This window comes from Chrysochloris asiatica, unplaced genomic scaffold (genome assembly GCF_000296735.1).
Source record: "Chrysochloris asiatica unplaced genomic scaffold, ChrAsi1.0 scaffold00136, whole genome shotgun sequence".
Lineage (NCBI taxonomy): Eukaryota > Metazoa > Chordata > Mammalia > Afrosoricida > Chrysochloridae > Chrysochloris > Chrysochloris asiatica.
This window is the reverse complement of record NW_006408654.1, coordinates 45,815-55,934: the sequence shown is the minus strand read 5'-3', so window position 1 is coordinate 55,934 and position 10,120 is coordinate 45,815. Positions and strand designations below refer to the sequence as shown.

The following is a 10,120-nucleotide window of genomic DNA, read 5'->3' as shown; positions in this document are numbered from 1 at the left end:
TGAGGCTTTCTACTCCCGTAAGGATTTACACCCTCGGAAACCCTGTACAGGGTCGCTATGGGTCGGAACCGACTCGACGGCACTCAACAACAACAACAACTGATGCAGGAGTCGGGCTGAAATATTTTAAATGAATCTATTTAGACAATGTCTTACACATTGGAGAAGATTCTAAGCAAATCTAAGCAATCTACAAGATAATACTCTTATCTTTTTGTTGTATTCTTTCTCCTTGGGTTGACTGATCACTCCATAAGAGCAGACATTTTTTCTTTCTCATCACTTCAGCCAACAAGGGATAGAATGAAAGTGACTGGTGACTATATCAAATCACTGCCCTAGTTTTTGGTGGAAGAAATTTTGCTATCATGTCAACTTGGCCTTTGTAAATGTAACTTCCCAAACAAGTCTAATGGCTTGTTATCTTGGTTTCAACTCCACCAAGACTTTCGGGGAATGGGGTTCCTTTCAAAAATCCCTGGACTATACTTTGCAATAAAAGAACAAAGTGTACCCCAGTCCTAATGATTAAAGAGGACTATCAAGCAGTAGTAGGTGGGAAAGTAGCTTTGATTTTCCGTTTGTGGGTTCTGAATCTATAATAAAGACAAGATGTATTCTGGAAATTTGACAAACTCTTGTCCTTACCTCAATGAGACAGAAAATTAGAATCAAAATCATCACTACCACAGTCACAGATATTGCCAAGATGAGTTTGTTGTTATAGCCATATCCGGTAACTTCTTTTGTGAGCTAAAAAACAGGAGGAAAAAAACCACTTTTTTTAAGAACCAAGAGATTCAAAAGCTAAGAGCTAACTGTTCAGTTTTCAGAACTCAATGCTTCCGGTTGAATCTAGCTTATAGGTTCATCAAGAACATACACATTTAATAATCTCACTATTAAGCATTCTTCTTGTCTACACTAGGAATACGGGCATCATTCTCTTAATAAGTAAAGTAGGGAGTGACTATCTTAGCCAAAGCAATTTGTTAGGATCAGATATGGAGTAGGAGCTTGGCTACTCCAAAGGCTTGTGTCCTGAACGCTGATGGAAAAGTCTGGGTTCTATGTTTCCAGAATTGTCCTCACCTCACTCGACTCCTGCTCTTTTTGCTCACTTTGGACTTCTGTGCTCTCATTGATATAATTTTCAGTTTTCCATCAGTCAGTATCCCAGTCTGCTTTTGATACCTTAACATCTTGCTGCTCACTGAGCAGCTTCATCAGGAGGCCTGTTCTGGAGATGAGCTTGGCACAGGCCAGTTGTACATGGGGCTCAGAGCAGTCCATTTTCAAAGTCCAGATCACATGAGAAATGAGCCTTCTCACATCATTGTTGGGGATGAGGGACCGCAACTGCTGGTTTAATTGGATTTCAAATTGATCACCTGGGGATGAGAGCAATGGGAGAGAGGAGCCTTTGGTCTTGGAGAGTAAGTCAGTGCCCATGTTATGGTGCTGCCACTGTGTTTCATTGGTTTGTTTAACAGTTGGCATTAAGTTGTCAGCATTCACAGCAGAATCTGCAGTGGAAGGATCTTTACGGGCAAGCATTTCAGGGGTAGTCTCATCCGGCACAGTAGCATTGTGGATAGTAGTGTTTTCTGCAGGTTCTGAAAAAGTAATTCTGGAAAGGGATTTTCTGGAGAACTCAGGCCTCCTGAAGATGATAACACTTCTCACGGAGGGGAATTTATGAGGCTCCTCAATTCAGGGAAAGCAGGTCTCTTTCTAAGCATGAGCTTATGGAGGGAATCTTTTTTTTTGAACCTTCGAGTTGGTTTGACCTTTGGTCTTCTAAGAACCATACGCAAGCGAGATTTATGGAAGATGTAATTTTTTCCAGAATGTGATACCTTTTTCAGAACCTCCATATTCTGAACTCTAGCATTTGCATCTTCTAACACAAAAATGCTGTAGATCAAGTCTTTCCGTTGGTTTCTAACTTCAGGTGGGGCTTTTGAAGGAGGCAAGGTGGAAGGCATGCCCTTTGAGTATTGTTTCAGGAAAGACAAGACTACTGTTTTATGGTTCTTGATGAATGATGACTCTGTGTCCAAGGAGACTTCCCCTAACTTCCGCGGCCTCTGTACCTGATTCAGTTGCTTCAGTCCTCTTGATGCTGGCCTCCTGAGCCTTCAGGCTTTGGGGGTGTTCTCCACAAATGAATTGGCCCTTTGCTTCATCTTAATGTTCTCCTCTTCTATTTCTTTGAAGTGCCTTTTCTTCTTGCCCCTTGACAGCTTGAGGACTCTGTTTACCCTCTGCAATCTTTTCCAGACACCCGTTCTCTGGATCTTTGCCAGATGGTTTTCCCAGGGCGGAGCAGTTTCCAATTTTGGGGGAAAGACTTGGCATTTAAATTTGGCACCGAAAAGGTTGGGTTGCATAAGCATGGCTATTTCTTCTTTATTTTTAACCTCATCATTTTTTTCTTGAATTTCTGCATCTAATAAATTTTCCAGAAAATAGAGTTTCCTCAATTTATTTTTGTAAGTTGCATTGTTGGGTGCAGACTTAAGAGAGGGATTCCCTGTGTTATTTTGCAAAGAATCCAGGGCCCTATCTCTGTCTTGTACCTTTGAAAACAACAGTTTAATGAATGGTAATAGTGTTGATTCTAGATTTCCTTCAGAGAAATAAGGCAATATGTAATTGAGGGCACTAATAACAGCACTTTCATCATTAAAGTCTTGCGGCTCATTCAGGACAGTTGACAAATTGACACTGCTTTTGTCTAAGGATGCCTTCTCCGGCTCAATAGCCAGCTCAGTGCTGGTGTTCCTCTTCCAGGCTTATAGTGCCTTCATGAACGTTCCTTCTGTTGCACCAAGTGACAAAATTTCACCTGTCAAAATAGAAGAGACTACGTTTGATCATGTAAGACTGGTGAGACGGCTTTTTGTCAATACGTAGCCATATATCCCAGCTGAATAAATTAGGAGTCAAAAAAAATTTGAGGAGAAAAATAAACTCAGGTATATGTTCCTAACTAGCAGCAATGTTCCATTATAAGTGTGTCTACTATATCCATCCTGGTTCTTTGGAACAAGAGGCTACCTACTTGCAACATTCCATAGAGTGAAAGATACTAACTCTATTTAGGATTATAGAGGCTTGGTGGGACAGTGGTGAAGCATTCAGCTGCTAACCAGCAGGTCGATGGTTCAAACTCATCAACTGCTCCAGAGGAGGAAGATATGGCAGCTGAATTACAGTGAATTTCTGTAAAAATTCACAGCTTTGTGAACTCTGTGGGGCAGCTCTCCTTTGTCCCATATGGTTGCTATGAGATGGAATTCACCCAAAGGCAACAGGTTCTAATACAGGATTATTCCAATGGTCTCCAAGGGTCAATTGGCCAGTACTTAATAAAAGTCCACAGCTGGGAGACAAAGATTCTCCCACTTAGCTAGACCCATCTGTCATCTATCCTCAATATCCGTATACTACATAATGCCCTGCTTCTGATGCAAAGGAAGCTGTCTTCTTTCCACTTCTGTGCCCTCACATTCTTTTTTTTTTTTTTTTTTTTTAATTTAAGGTTTTTTTTGTGGATTGAGTGAAGGTTTACAGGGCACATCATCAGTTTCACATTCAACAATTCATATAACTTGTTTCATTACATTGATTATAATCCCCTCCATTATACCATCAGTTAAAAGTATTTCTCTTTATCCACTTTAGCTTTTTTTTAAAAACCTCACATTCTTGTTGCCATCACACAGGACTGCTTTCAAAGACAAAAGTTCTGAGGGCAGGAGGGGCACAGCTACTAAAATGCTCATGGGCTCGTGGGTCCTCATCTGAACATGTCCTTTTCAAACCACCTACCCAACTCCCTCCCTTGGTCCCTGCTGTCATATATCCTAGCCACTTAGCAGAAGGGTTGATGTGTCTACAATGGATTGTGCACCCTGATTCTTTTCCTAAAATTGGCCTGAGCTCTGTGGTGTAGTAGGTTCAGAGAAAATCCCCCCTTTGGTTTTGCTAAGATGCTTAAAATTTTACATTTTATTTTGTTATTGTTGACAATATACATAGCAGGACATACACCAATTAGACCATTTCTACTTGAGCAATTCAGCGGCATAGATGGCATTCTTCAAATTGGGTGACCATTCTCACCCTCCTTTGCTGAGTTAGTTGTTCTCCCTCATTAGGATAACTCAAGGTCACCTAATTTTCTTATCTAATCTTCCAAGTTGCTGTTGTCACTCTGACCCCAAATAGATAGTTCTTAAGGAGCCCGTGTGGCACAGTAGAATAAATACTGGACTGTTAACCCCAAAGTGGGCAGTTTAAACCTACCAGCTGCTCTAAGGGACAAAGATGAGGCTTTCTGCTTCTGTGAACAGTTAGAACCTTGGGAACCCTCTAGAGGGTCACCCTGAATTGATGTGATGGCACTGGGTTGGGCTGGGTTTTGATTTAAACAGTTCTTAAAAGAGGCTTCTCCTCAAGACAGACATTCTTTACTAGTTAAGCCAAACTCCTGTTGTTAGGATCAGCACTAGACTTCAAACCACAAGCTCAGCAGTTCAAACCCACCAACCATTTCTCAGAACCCTATGCATAAGTCGGAACCAACTCAATGGCACTTAACAACAATAACAACGTTTGGTTTTAAGAAAACTCTAAGGGACCTTTTTTTATTTAAGGTTTGACGAATGTCTCTGGGCAACTGTTTGGGGGTGTTTATCCAGTTTCCATGAGTCTAAAAACCTAGTTGTTGTTATATGCTGTTGAGTCATTTCTGATTCATAGCAACCATGTCTAGGGTTTCCAAGGAGTCGCTTGAGAGTTTGAACTGCCAACCCTGTGGTTAGCAGTCCAGTGTGGATCCTACATCATCACACCTAGAGTCCAGGAGAATTTGAAATTCTGTTCTGCATGTTCATTGTTCATTTAAATTGTATAATGAAGCAATTTAGACTTACTTCAATGAGTGGCATTTATCAGACATTCACTGTCACAATGCAGCTTGACTGTCTTGCAGACAACTTCAATGGTACTTTTAAATTGGCAGAGACAGCAGCCCATGTGACTAGGTAAGATCCTGTAATGGAAACAAGGAGAATTAAACTAATGGAAAATGGACTACTTGAGAAAGCAGGCCAAGTGGTGAAAACATACATCCCATAACTTCTACATGTATGAGTATAATTCAATACCACTGGTTACAGTCTTCAAGCTGTATCACTTTTTCTACTTTTTCCTACCCACTGTTTCACCAACAACTTAGATTCACTACCCCTAAACTTCTCATCTCTACTTTCTAGTTTCTGTTGTCAATTGGATCTCATATAGTTACTTCATTTAAAGAGCACAGTGCTCATAGTGGCCCATCCTTTACTGATTTAGCTACACTATTGTTTAGTTTAAAGATGACTCCAGGGAATAATTTCAGTTCAGGTTTTGAAGATATTTCTCAGAGTGATAGATTTGAGATATCCTCAAATAGGTCAAGTCTGGATTATTTAAGAATCCTGTTCCAGATTTTAGCCTTTTTGATCAGGATTCACCTACTAATTCTTTGATTAAAATGTTCAATAATGGCAGCCAGTTAATGGTCTCATGGCAGTTAAATTCCAAGAAGGAATTTTTGGAGTGGTCACTTGGGTGAGGATCAGTTGGCCAGGTGCTCTCTTGATTATGGTAAATAAACAGAGGGGAGGATAAAGGTGCCCAACAGAATGGTAAGAATGGCAGTGGGTGTGCCTAGGATGATGGGGATGGAGATTAGAATTGGGTAACATTCTTAATCCAGAAGTATCTTAATCCAGAAGTATCTCCTCTTAATCCAGAAGTATCTCCTCTTAAGCTACACTACTGAAGAATTCTGATAATGAACTCAGAGATGGGAGTTGCTTTAAGCTCTTTGTGGCCTTGATGGCACACAGCTACAGAAAGTGATAGCAATCTGCATCATCCACTAATCATCATGAAAACAGAAGACAGAATCCTATTACTGTGGATGAACTGGAGTCCTGGTCTGGGGCTGTAGGATAAGCACTGGACTCCCAACCACAAGTTTGGTGGTTCAAACCTACCATCAATGCCTCAACCCTATACAGGGTCGCTATGAGTTGGAACTGACTCAGTGACACTTAACAACTACCACCTTGGATAGACTAAGTGAGATAGCTGATCTTGAAGACAAGTGATGGGTAAACTGTGGCAGATGCCACGGGAAGTTAATAAAGATGAAGCCAGACTCATGACCATAGGCTCTGACATGGCGATGAGAGTCAAGGAGGTGTGTCTCAACTAGCTTAATAGCAACTGTATAACCTGCCCTGGTGGAGGGGGGATGGCACAATTTAAGCTTCGGTAAATAATTATGAAGCAAGATGTCACAACCAGGCTCTACAAAAAAAACCCCACAAAAAACAAATGCAAACAAAACAAAACAAAATAATAACTTAACCCTTACCTCACACCAAATGTGAATCATAGCCCTAACGAGAAGAGCTATACAACTCCTGGGGAAAATCACAGGACAAAATTTTTGTGACTCTAGGTTATACCAATATTTCTCAGATAAGACACAAAAAGCAGCGCACCGTATAAGAACAAAAATTGCTAAGTTAGAGTTCTTCAAAATAATTCACTTCTGTTCTTCAAAAGACACTTTCAAATAAATGAAAAGGCAAGCTACATCCTGGAAGAAAATATTTATGAAACTTGTATCTAGGAGAAGGGATATGTATCCAGAATATAGAAAACACTCTTGCAACTCAAAAAATTAAAGTCAATATCCAATAAAAAATGGCAACAGATTTAAACAGACACTTCATCTTCATTAAAGAAGATGCAAATGGCAAATAATGGACACTCAACATCATCATCTATTACAGAAATGCCTATTAAAATCACAATGAGATACCATTATATACCTACCATATGTAGGTATTAATAGTATATAGATTTGCACTGAGCTGCTGCTATAAAAAACAAACAGCGCATCTTATTTGTAAATAACATTTCAAAATGTACAGAAAAGGCTAAAATAAATTAAAGACTGAAATATAAATATCAGGTAAAATGCAAGCAGTTGTAATACTCAATACATTCCTTGTGGAACAAAATGGTCAGCAACTTTGGAAAACAGTTTATTAGTTTCTTGAAACATTAGATGAGGGGGCTGCAAAACACAAGAAAAAAATCCCATTATCTTTTCATTCCATTTCCCCACAAACTTTTCAAGCCTTCTCCTTTGTACTCAGCATGTGACATAGCAACCCCCCTCCTAGGTGCTGATCTCAAAGAAATGAAAACGTATGCTCACACAAAGACCTCTGAGTGCTCACACCAGCTTTCTTCACAATAGCCAAAAGGTGGAGACAACCCAAACTGTCCATCAGCTGAGGAATGGATAAACAAACAGTGGCATTTCCATACAAGTGGACACTACTGTTGTTAAGTGCTGTGGGGTCAGTTCTGACTCATAGTGACACTGTATAGGGTTTCTGATACTTCGTAGGAATAGGAAGCCTCCTTTTTCTCTTGTGGAGTGGCTGGTGAGCTCAAACTGCAGACCTTATGGTTCATAGTCTAATGTTTATCAAATGGAGTCACCACATTCCCACGTGGATTGTTCCTCAACAATAGAAATGAATGAACTGCTAATAGATGCATTAACACGGACAAATCTCAAAAGAATTATGCTAAGTGAAAAGAAGCCAAACATCAAAGGCTATGTCTACTATATGATTTCATTTATAACAGACAGGAATCAGAAAGGTGGTTGCCAGGGGCTGGTTGTAGGATGAGGGGATTAATGGTTAAAAGGCACATGGGACCTTTTGGGGGTGACATATGTTCTAATCTTTATTGTGGTGGTGGTTACACACAAAAAAAATATTTTAGAAGGGTGAATTTGATTATATGTAATTAAACCTCAACAAACTGACTTCAAAATCATAATATAAACCTTAAAAAAAAATCCAAGAAAAAATTGCTTACAGTTTTTCCAACTCGAGTGTCATTATAAAAATGTTCTCAACAGTTGTAAGTGACACGTGTGTTCTTCCCATGTCTCTGAAGGAGAAAGCCCCAACAGTCATGATCCAAATAAAAATATCCTGTACTTTAAAAGATACTTAAGACTAGATACTGACATTGATTTTGACTACTCTGTAAGTTAAGCCAGCTCAAGTTATTTGTCATAGAAGATCATTCCAGAAATCTCTTACAGAAGAAATTTAAGTTCATTTGCATCAAAGTAAAGGTGTTGGCACAGAACAGTAGGGTCTTTAATTGTTTACCATTATCTCACCTCCCCTGACTCCCTGCTCTTTTTAATAATGTATACCTTATTCTCTTTGCTTTTTTGAATCAATGATACTTCTACATTTCTCAGTACCCATATCCTTGGGTCCATATGTGTCCTTCCACACTGCTTTCTTCCCTTGTTGCTGTGTTGCCCAGGATGAATCCTTTCCTTTGTCAACCATTTTCTAATAACCAAATTAAAACTATGGCTTTTTTTGCCTAATTGTAAAATTCTTAATCTTTAATGAAAGTAAAAACAAAGAACCAAAATGATCTCAGGACCCAGGAGATTGCTGCAATACTTACAAAAATTTTAATGCTGGCAATTTAAAAAGTATGAATCTTCAATAGTCGTCAGGGGGTTACGATTGAGAATTCTGAAAAAATGCAATGGAATTTAAATTATCTGCATTTTAAATAACTTCCATGAAAGGGTATACTCATTTGTTTTGGTTTATTTATATTTTTTTGTAGTATGGAATTTGTTAGGTTTAAAAAAGAAATTATTTCTGACTTTATAAATCACCCTTAGATTTCACAACATACTCTTCCTTTGGGACGTACCCAGATCTCTAGAAGGTAAGTGAAGAACTAGAGGGTGAAGGGAGGGAGGAGAGAGAGAAGGTTAGAAAGAGAGAGAGATTTGGAAATCAAAGAAAAAAAATATACCAAAGAACTTCTGGTAGAAACCTGAAACCTCATTCAGTAGAAAATCCTAGAAGTGATTATGCTGGTCAGAAGAGATTGTGATCTGTAGGAAACACTATTTCTACATCTTCCATATTTCAAGGTGCTTTCATTTCCATCTTTAGAATTTCAGGGGAAAAAAAAATGTCATGACTGAATTCACCCAATTAAAAATATAGAACAAATTCTTTGGCCTTGGAGCCAAAGAAGGAGCTAAGTCTAAGAGGGACTTCAGAAAGCCAAAGCTCTTGTCACATGCTTCAGGTCCCCATAGCCCTTGTATATTGCATGCAGTCATTGGTTTACTTGTCAGTCTCACCGACTGCTAGTTTCTTGAGTGCAGGGACCACAGCCTCATTGTCACCCCTGTGCCTGGCATAGTCTGAAGCTTACTATAGGTATCTAATAAGTATTGTTAAAATAAATAACATATCAATTACATATCAATCAAATGAATAGATTTCATTTTTATATAAATTTTTATTCCAAAATTCTAGAATCGAATTTCTTCTCAATTCTTAAAAAGAACAACAAAAGCAATATATAAGCAAGACAATCTAGCACAGTTTTTTTTTCCCCTTCAGAATTATCTATATGCATATGTTGTTGTTGTTAAGTGCTGTTAACTTGGTTCTGACTCATAGTGACCATGTATAGGGTTTCTGAAGAGTGGCCTGTGGGTTTGAACTGCTGACCTTGTGGTTAGCAGTCCAGTGTTTATCCTACAATTCCATACCAAGACTTGAACAACATATATATGGCTCACCAATTCCACACCTAGGTGTAGGCCCAAAGGAATTAAAAGCTTTAGTCCATACAAAAGTTTATACACAAATATTCATAGCAGCATTATTCACAATAGCCAAAAAATGCAGAAACAATTGACCATTAACTGATGATTGGAATAATAAAATGTGGTATATATCTACCCAATGGGATATTATTTGATCATAAAAAGGAATAAAGTTCTGATACGTGGTATCAAAGTGAAAGAAGCCGGACACAAAATACCACATATTGTACGACTGCCTTTATGTGAAATATCCTAACAGACAAATCTAGAGACAGAAAGTAGATTGGCGGTTGCCAGAGGCTGGAGTGATTTGTGGTAATGAAATAGTGGAGAACCAGGTAGTGGCATTTTGTGTCTGGC

The 10,120-nt window shown here is 38.9% G+C and overlaps 1 pseudogene; it reads right to left on the bottom strand.

The window, feature by feature from the left end:
- The window catches only part of LOC102835610, a 45,949-nt pseudogene that overhangs the window by 12,943 nt on the left and 22,886 nt on the right, over positions 1–10,120 (bottom strand).